General features: G+C 47.3%; 1 protein-coding gene across 1 annotated transcript in view; it reads right to left on the bottom strand.

Moving 5' to 3' along the window:
* tiam1a (TIAM Rac1 associated GEF 1a) overlaps window positions 1-3,412 on the bottom strand; it is a 51,901-nt gene extending 48,489 nt beyond the window's left edge. The window contains exon 1 of the mRNA XM_035535651.1: window positions 3,185-3,412. The gene's annotated coding sequence lies outside the window, so the exon portion shown is untranslated. The remainder of the gene's footprint in view (window positions 1-3,184) is intronic.
* Window positions 3,413-10,000: the final 6,588 nt, after the last annotated feature.

Genomic DNA, 10,000 nt, shown 5'->3' with positions numbered 1-10,000 from the left:
GTGGTCCATTCACCTAAAGATGATTTGTGAAGTATACCTCAAAAGATCAGTATTCTACACACAATATTTCTATTCAAAAGATGTCAAATTCATCCAGTTGTTCACAACTGAAATAAAACATGCACACATGATGAGAGTTGAAAGAGTGAGCAAAAGAGAGAGAAGAAAGGAGAGAGAGAATGCATATTAATTATAAATCAAAAGAAAAGAATAAGAAGACCAATTTTGAGGCCTCCATTTAGATGTCAGTTGCTTTCCTCCAGAACACACCCACACCCACCCTCTCCCCCTCGGGGGTTCTTTGCTTATACAGGCAGACGTCCCTATGCTAATATTGAGGCAAGGGGACATGGTGAATTAAGAAGACAACACATTCATTTAAGAGAATGGGAATCAGCAGGGAAGGTCAAAACACATGGGAAGCATGCACACCATCCACTCCAGAACTCCTGACATTTGTGTGTCGAAGTTAAGACATTTGGCATCTTCTTTTGTGAGAGTGCTTTAAGCAAGCAATTGTGTGTGTGAATGTGTGTGTGTGTGTGGGGGGGGGGGGGGGGCTTCCAAATAATGGTCTAATTCTTGTGTCACATGACTAGTGCATGCAAACACAGACATTACATTAGGTAAAGTGGTTGTTGCAATGTGGAAAAAGTGGGTCACTATATAGACTTACTCTCTCTTGCACCCCCCCCCCCCCCCAACACACACACCATCCCCATTAAACCAGTTGCCATCCAAAACATTCCAGTCTATCAGAAGCCATTGCCAAATCACCAGCAAACATTATCTGACCATGTTTGTTTTTTATTTTGTGTGAGCCACTTACATGAGGCAGGCAGTGCCAATAAACTCCACCATAACAGCCTGCTTGATAACCTACATTTGAAGAAAATACTGTTTGCTAAACAAGAGTCATCCCTTTAGACACCAAACCAAACATCTACCCCACACTGCAGTGAGTTGCGGCTACAATAAAAGAGAGTTGATAAGCCCAACCGTCCCTGTTCCAAAGAGGAAGAGTAGGTTTGAGTAATCTGCCTTCTACAGCGTGTGTGTGTGTGTGTGTGTGTGTGTGTGTGTGTGTGGGTGGGTGGGGAGTGTATTTGTATGTGTGACAGCACCAGGGGAACTTGAGTGGGATAGAGAGCAGACATACTCTTTTAAAAGGAGTGCAGCGTGTGTCACAGAATACAGAGTCAGCAATAAACACACACACACACACACACACACCCGCACACACACGCGCACACACACACACACACACACACACACACACACACACACACACACACTCTCCCATTGTCTTCTTAACTCTCCAGGCCTCCTCAGAAGTGAAGAGGGAGCATGTCTTTGTTTGGGTTGGCTCCCCTCCACCACGCTGCACACTAAGCACTTCCATTCAGAGGGAGACGGAAGCTCCGACAGGCCGGCTGGCCGACCGCTGCGCCTCGACCTGCACTTTATCGCTCTCGATCGCTCACTCTCAACCATCCCGCTCTTTCTGGGTGGCTTTTCCCTCATGTCTCGCTTTCCGCCCCCTCGTTCTCTCTCTCCTGCGCGGCCTTGTTTCTTTCTCTCTTTTTCACACACTCCTTACACAATTCGGATGGCTTTGCGGTGATATGAACAAGGTAAAAAGATGACAACGGTAAGAAGTCATAAACATTACCAACTGTACAAGCACCACATTAGCACTTCAAACAGCACCAGTGGTCATCATTAGAAACATCTGTGAGAACGTTTTTCATTTGTAAGGCATGGCAGGAACAAAAGAAAAAAACACAGGTCTATCAGTACCATCAAAGTCGAACCACTGGATGCCTGCAGTGACCCCTCACAGCTGAAACTCACAGCACGTGATCTCGCGACCCCAGCAGGCGCGGAGTCGACACCCCAGCCACAGACCCAATCCTCCGCGTACTCATACTCGTCGTCTGTTTCCGCCACTCCGACTGTCATTACTTCCTTCCTGCTCTTTGTCTCTCCCATCTTGCTGACCCAGTTTTCCATCCTAGCCACCATTTCTCCCAGTTTAACTTCCTCTCTCCTTCCTTGGTGCAGCTCGGCTCTTTCCTACCTTTGTCAGGACGTCTGCGGCTCACGCGTGAGATGTGAGCACCGAGACCTCAGCATGAGCCATACGAGATTCTTGTAAAACCTGTTCACTAACTGCTCACTGATACAGCAATGCTGTCAACTCAATTAGAGTCCTATCAAGCATTACCTCTCTACTCAGGACAAACTCAGACCACACACACTCACACACACACACTCACACACACACACACTCACACACACACACTCACACACACACACACACACACACACACTCACACACACACACCAGACCCACTCTGTCAGTTTGCAGCTGAGATATCAAACCGAGGCAGAAACAACAGTGCGAAATAAGACAGCACACTCTAACAGGCAGAGCCGTGTTCTGGGACGACTCTGATTTTGACAGCTCCAGATAAATACAGCACGTACCGCAGAGATTTGGACATACTGTCACTTTACACACACTCACAACGCATTTAACCAAGTTACTGTGAGACTGAGTGAGTGGGGGAGGGGGAGACAGAATCCACATGGCTGGAAATACTCCGCTGATTTCACACACTCACACACACACACACACACACCCAGCATGCGAGACCACCTTACTAGAAAATACTAGAAGAACAGTAAGAAGCAGTACTATAGCAAGAGGGAGAGACAGACAGGAAGAGCGAGAAAGACAGAGGCAAAAAAACAAGAGAAGGAGAGGCAGTAGTGACAGATGAGAGCACTCCTCCTCTCATCTTCCCCTAACACCTCCGTCTGGATAGGGGAGCTTTATGACCATACAGCCATTTGGTTCAGAGACCCCCCAAAACAATCCCCTCCACACACACACACACAGACGCACGCAAAGCCGGAGACACCAGTTGTCCAACAAAAGGCAGCAAGAAGCACTTGTACACAAGCTTTGCAAAACAATGTGAAACAGTTAAAAGGTAAAAGTCTGGCATGTAGCATCCAGGTTTATTCTCAATCAATCCCATCTTACACACGCAGACAAAAGAGTAGAAGGTACATCTGAGAGGACCAACAAAGGTAACAAAAGCACACTGTACTGTAGAGAAACTTCAATGCACCAGCAAAAAGCAAAAAGCCCGTAAATCCAGTCAGTCCTGAGTACCTGTGCAAGCCCGGAGAAAGCCAGTCCTTCTCCTGTCGCTCCAGAAATCCCAGAATCCCTGCGCTGGCAGCTTGATTAGCTCTCCCTTGGCACAGGTAAAGTCCCTGCCACGGGGCTCTAGACTCCACAATGAGCGGGTATTCCACTCCGATTACTTCTCTCTCTCTCTCTCTCTCACTAACTCCACAGTATTCCCTTTCAAACCACGTCAGGAGTAGAGCAGTCTGTCCGGAGCGAGCTCAGAGAGGGGTGTGTGCTTCCCTCTCTCGCTCTCTCGCTCTCTCGCTCTACCCTCCTCCACTCCTCCCCCACCCTCTCTCTCTCTCACTGTCTGTCTGTCTCTCTCTCTCTCACTCCATCACCTCCCATATCACCTCCCCCAAATTGCTGATTGACTGTCAGTATGCAGTCTGGTACTTTGGATCTAAATCATGTGATCTCCACAACACCGCCCCCCCCCCCCCCCAAATCTTTTTTTTTAATTGCCTGCTCCTGAGTTTAAAGTTATGCAAACACAAGCCTGCATTCCACTTTTGAAACTCCAGCACAGCAAGAGAATTATGCAACACAACTATACCAAAAAGTTACATGCAGCGTACGACACTTAGACTCAGTGGCATGCACACTTCAATAATAGCCATTCCATTAACAAGACCTTCCCTTCTTTTAGGCTAACTTCAGAGAAAGAGGTATTCAGGAATCCTACTGCTCACGTTGCCATTTGGCTGCTCCCCTATCTGGGAAGTGAGGGAGCGTGGGAAAACCCCCTCTCTCGCTCATACTCTCTTGGGGGTTTAAACCACAGGGTCCTGCTGGGAGTAGCAGAAGCTCGAGGTAGCATTGCTGTTCCAGCACCCTCTGCAGCTGCTGGTGAATGAGTCACCACAGCCGCGGGAGCAGCATGTGTGGGTGAGATTCCTGGGACACGTCTTACCCCCTGCTGGTACCCTGCAGCCGACATCCCGCTGGAGCAGTGTTGGGAGACTCACCACAAGCACGCTAGCACTTCAGCCCATCTAGGAGATGCATCCACAGGGACATTGGACTTTGTGAGCTAAAATGCTTAGGTGCACACAAACACACACGTCAACACTCTCACCCTGAGGCTGGGGACTGTGGTGTAGCCTGTGGTACTGGGTGATTCTGCTGTTTTGGCGATGGCTGTGATTAGGGCAGTCAGAACCAGAGCTCTGGGCTGGGACTCACAATTAGGACAGGGAGGAAGAGGAGTTGTGGGCTTCTCTGGCCAAAGAGGCACAATACACAGAGTGCTGGACTGGGACTCACACCCTGCACAGAGTGCTGGACTGGGACTCACACCCTGCACAGAGTGCTGGACTGGGACTCACACCCTGCGCAGAGTGCTGGACTGGGACTCAAACCCTGCACAGAGTGCTGGACTGGGACTCACACCCTGCACAGAGTCCTGGACTGGGACTCACACCCTGCGCAGAGTGCTGGACTGGGACTCAAACCCTGCACAGAGTGCTGGACTGGGACTCACACCCTGCGCAGAGTGCTGGACTGGGACTCACACCCTGCGCAGAGTGCTGGACTGGGACTCACACCCTGCGCAGAGTGCTGGACTGGGACTCACACCCTGCACAGAGTGCTGGACTGGGACTCACACCCTGCACAGAGTGCTGGACTGGGACTCACACCCTGCGCAGAGTGCTGGACTGGGACTCACACCCTGCGCAGAGTGCTGGACTGGGACTCACACCCTGCACAGAGTGCTGGACTGGGACTCACACCCTGCGCAGAGTGCTGGACTGGGACTCACACGCTGCACAGAGTGCTGGACTGGGACTCACACCCTGCACAGAGCGCTGGACTGGGACTCAAACCCTGTGCAGAGTGCTGGACTGGGACTCAAACCCTGCACAGAACAGTGCACTGGGACTCACACCCTGCGCAGAGTGCTGGACTGGGACTCACACCCTGCACAGAGTGCTGGACTGGGACTCAAACCCTGTGCAGAACAGTGGACTGGGACTCCCACCCTGCAAAGAACACTGAAAATGTTTTGTAAATCTTATTTTCTTCAGACTAACCACAATTTGCTACCATTAGCAATCACCCTCCACTCTTTCAACTACCTGTCGAGTAGCTTCAGTTTTATACTGACAAATATTGTGTTGACTTGTATTGACTTGCTTCGAAATGTTAAAAGTTTTCTGTTCTTTTCAAAATTAGCTTTTGTAAATACCATGCTATATGAATATTAAACCATATTAAATGAGGTACAGTCAGTAAAGAAAGCTTTATAAGACCGATAATCATGAGGCCCTGTTTTAAGTGCTCAAACATGAGCATCAGAATTCATTATTCTTTATTGCAGTAGTTAGTAATGCAGTGTGTGTACATTATAGTGTTACAACAATTTAGTTGTATTAATGGACATCTAGTATTAAAGGCCTCTCACCTGTGGATGTAAGTTTGTTGGTAGGCTGCAGTAGAGTGAGGGCACTAATAGTCAAGAACGAGGAGTGTAAGACGTCAGCAGGTCTCCAGAGGTAAACAGTAGCCGAAAGTAAGTGTGAGTGCATGTGTGTTCCAGGAGCCTTAAGTAGACACAGGGATATACAGGGTAGCTGTAATTCTCAGAGAAGAACCCTGGATGGCTTCTGAGAGAACATGCAGAAACCTCCTGACAGAGCAGCTTAAGAGGCATGCCATTGTTTCATGTGATGTACCCCGAGACGGAAGATCTGGACATGCCTGAGCAGAGCATGAGACAGGCAGAGAGGAGACCACACCCAGCTTGCACCATGGTGACTAAAGAGGACACGCCTTCCAGCACTGGGCGTGGCTGATTTCAGTGTCACTGAGCATGCACACTTTTTTTGTCCATGTGAAAAGGGAAGGAAACAATGCATTCCTTTCGGAAGGTAAGGAGCTTTAGGAAAAAGGAGTGTGTGCTCATGACTTTGGAATCACGCTGGCTCACCTCAAGCCAGCGTTGCTGGCTGGCTTCCTGTCTCCAGCATGTTAGGACATGCACACGGACTAACGACTCGAAGTGCTGGGCTTTCCTTTAAGATGCCATTCTAATGCATCTAGCGTGTTGTCACCCGCTGTCTTATGTCACAGGTTGTCTCACGTCTTACGTGTTTCTCTGATAGGTGACAGCTGCAAATGAAAGCACAAAGGCTTTCATAAAGTTTATATTACTGTAATAAATGAGGTGCAGTGACCAGAAAGGCCTGATCAAACACTGACCCTGAGTCAGCCTTCAGCGCCGGCTTTGGAACCAGTGCTGCAGCTTTCATGTTTTGCTAACCGGTAACATTCATATTTCAGACATTTTGGTTTGCTGGTATAGTGAGGCCTCAGTGTATCCACCTGAGCAATCAGAAGGTAAAATCTGTGTGTGTGTGTGTGTGTGTGTGTGTGTGTGTGTGTGTGTGTGTGTGTGGGTGTGCGTGTGTGTGTGTGTGTGCGTGTGCGTGTGGGCAGACAAAATCGACTAGATGAGTTTGCTTTCTTATCTCTCATTTTCACAGCTCTACAGCTGTGATTAGAGTTACAGAAGGGAGAATGGAAAAGCCATAATAAGGATCAGATAAAGACAAGGAGGAACGATAGAGGGAGCAAACTCACAAATGAAGGGAAAAAGGAAAAAGGGCTTCTCCCTCCCTCCCTCCCTCCCTCCCTCTGGAAGAGTGGTGAGGTTCGCAGGGTTCTTTGTGCTACTGATTGACATAGTTTATTCATTCGTACTGCAGTTCTCTTCTGGTGCCTTGGGAATTATGTTCCCACAACTCCACACAACTCCACAGCCAAACTCAGACATTGTGGAGCGCAGCTGGAGAGTCTACCCACACACACACACACACACACAAGAACACATGCATGCACGCACACACACACACACACATGAACAAAGCATGCACACACAGAGACAAACACATACATAAACACGCACGCATATACACACATGCAAACACATACACATACACACTCTCACAAAAACCTAATGCATTCTCTCTCACAGATAAAGCTTCATTTTTTTGTATTCTTTTTTAATGTAAGTGATATATAGGCTTGTAGATTGAGGTAGTGTGTGAGAGTATGTGTGCATGTGTGTGCATGTGCTTGTCTGTTGATAGAACAATTTTTCAACTCCTTTCTCACACCTGTGCTGTGTAGGGTAAATGTAATCTTATCTGCTATCTTATCATGAACAAACTTCACTGTAAAGAAGTCAGCGAGGCTAGCACACACGATCACACACACACGCTGATACACACACGTATATATAAAAATATGTATTCACACACAGACACACACTTTTTCTGTTTCTCTCTTATATAAACATACACACATAGACAGACAGACGGACACACACACACACACACACACACACACACACACACACACACGCACTTTTGCCAGTCAAACCCCCCCCCCCCCCCCACACGCACACATCTTGGCGGTTTTATAACGTCAGTAGGACTGGTGGAGTAAGTGTTCATGATGAATAATAAATATTCACCAGGACTAACAATAGAGCAGGAACAGGAGTCAACTCTAAGACCTTCTCACCATATCCACAGCCATCCACACACCCCCAAACACGTACACATTAACTCGACTTCCCCCTTCCGCCACACACACATATTTCCGTTGCCCTCTTTCAAAGCACACCCAAACTCACATACATAGGCTGACATGCCCAGCACACACACACACACACACACACACACACACACACAGAGCCAGCGGGAACCAAAGGCAAACATAGCACGGCCTCTCAATTAGGAAGGCATCTGGAGTGTCTGTAGCATCCGGACACCATGGGGATGTCCACGTCACAGCACGCAGGCCCCCAGAGACAGACCCAGACAGGCAGACAATCTCCAGGCGGCATGTACGTTAAGGCAGTTCCCCCAGCATTCAGCCAGCCAGGCAGGAGCAGGCTGTTTCTAGCAGGTGCACTACCTCACCTTCTCCACCTCCAGCAAGGTCACCTCAGGCAGCCTGCAGACAGAGGCCACCTGGACTGAAGTGGGCTTATTTACTTTGGTGACAGTTGGAGGGGGGTTGTGTCTCCTACTGGACAAGGCAAGGGGAAGAAGAAAGAGACTATTATTCATGAGTCCCAGCGGCGAGTGTCGATACGAAGCCCTAAGTATGAGGACTAGCCAAAGGTACAGGCCAGAATGCACTTTTTGAAGCCTCTGACATCACCACGTGACATCATATGACAGGCCTTTAGTGCAGGGCAAGCAGCCCTGTTGACTGGTCATTAATATCCGCCTGACATCACAATACAGGTAGGGAAAGCTAGAAGTGTGACAGTGTGAGTGTGTTTTACTGAGAAAGGACAGTTTAAGGCCTAGGACAGTACAAAGATGAGCTACAGATCAGATCAGAGACAAGGACGTGGTATCTTTATCATACAACATAACAGAATGTTAGCCCTGACTAATGAGAAAAGAAAAAAAAACCTTCACTTGTACAAATGCAGTAAAGACATATAAGTAGGTTCCATCTATCTATCTATCTATCTATCTATCTATCTATCTATCTATCTATCTATCTATCTATCTATCTATCTATCTATCTATCTATCTATCTATCTATCTATCTATCTATCTATCTATCTATCTATCTATCTGTTACCATTTAATCTTTTTCACATTAGGTAATGGATATGATCTGAATAAGCTGTCTATGAATTCACCAAAATGCAAATCAGTATGTACCATATCTAAGGAATCTAATGACTAATGAATATAAATGCAAATGACTTAATAAGGTTGGAGTGAGGGAAAACTGCATATCTGGCAGTTCTGCATTAATATCATTCAAAAGATAATATGCATAAGATCCCGATGTACTTATAACACCCAACAGATGAGTTAAAAATGATTTGACATGTAACCCTTGGGGAATTCATTCTTTTGTGTGTATCTCTCAGAACCTTGATGAATTCATTATCGTTTTTCCTGGAATACATAACTGAGATGCTTTACATCCCCCAATCCTGTAAACCTGACAACCTGACAATCGCGCTCTAAACAGCCATATCCATATTAATGAGGACACATTATGGTCTCATAATTAATGACAATTAGGGCCAAGCGTGGAGCAGGAAGACTCCGAGCAGAAAGGTCCTTCTTTCTCCCGCCCTTAATGAGATCTTTAATACGTGAATAAAGATGGAGAAACTAGGGGACAGGTTCATGGATGAGATGAAGAGATGCTGAGACCTGTTGTGGCTTTGCAGAGTGAGAGAGAGAGAGAGAGAGAGAGAGAGAGAGAGAGAGAGAGAGAGAGAGAGAGAGAGAGAGAGAGAGAGAGAGAAAGAGAGTATAAAGTGTTGTAAAGGCTTGAGGCCCTTGGCCATAGAGAGTGGGTCATTGGGCAGCGAGCCAAGCTTATGTGCTCCTGTTCTCCTCCTAACACCAGAACCCTCACACCTCGAGTCCATGGAGAACAAGAGAGTCCATCTTTTCTGACGAGGCCTTTCATGACACACACAAAGCTGGGGAGAGGAGGAGGTAGAGATATCACTTTATCCCTGATACACCATAAACCACATCAAGTCCGAAATTAACATGCAAATCAGTTCAAAGGAAGACCTTTGGATTGATTGGCTGGTCTGTGACTGAGGCCTGCTGATGTCAGTGAATCTACATGCAGGCGGAAGTAGCTTATTACATAGTAAATCTGTGAAATTAAGAAGACCCTTGCTCTATGTTGATGGGTTACTAATAATGGCACAGAGGATTAAGGAAAGTATGACAGATTATTCTAGAATCAGGGATTTTCAGCAGCAGTCTAAGAGTTGGGGGGGGGGGGGGGGGG

Source organism: Electrophorus electricus, chromosome 17 (assembly GCF_013358815.1).
Source record: "Electrophorus electricus isolate fEleEle1 chromosome 17, fEleEle1.pri, whole genome shotgun sequence".
Classification (NCBI taxonomy): domain Eukaryota; kingdom Metazoa; phylum Chordata; class Actinopteri; order Gymnotiformes; family Gymnotidae; genus Electrophorus; species Electrophorus electricus.
The sequence above is the reverse complement of the archived record's forward strand: the minus strand, read 5'-3'. Positions and strand labels throughout refer to the sequence as shown.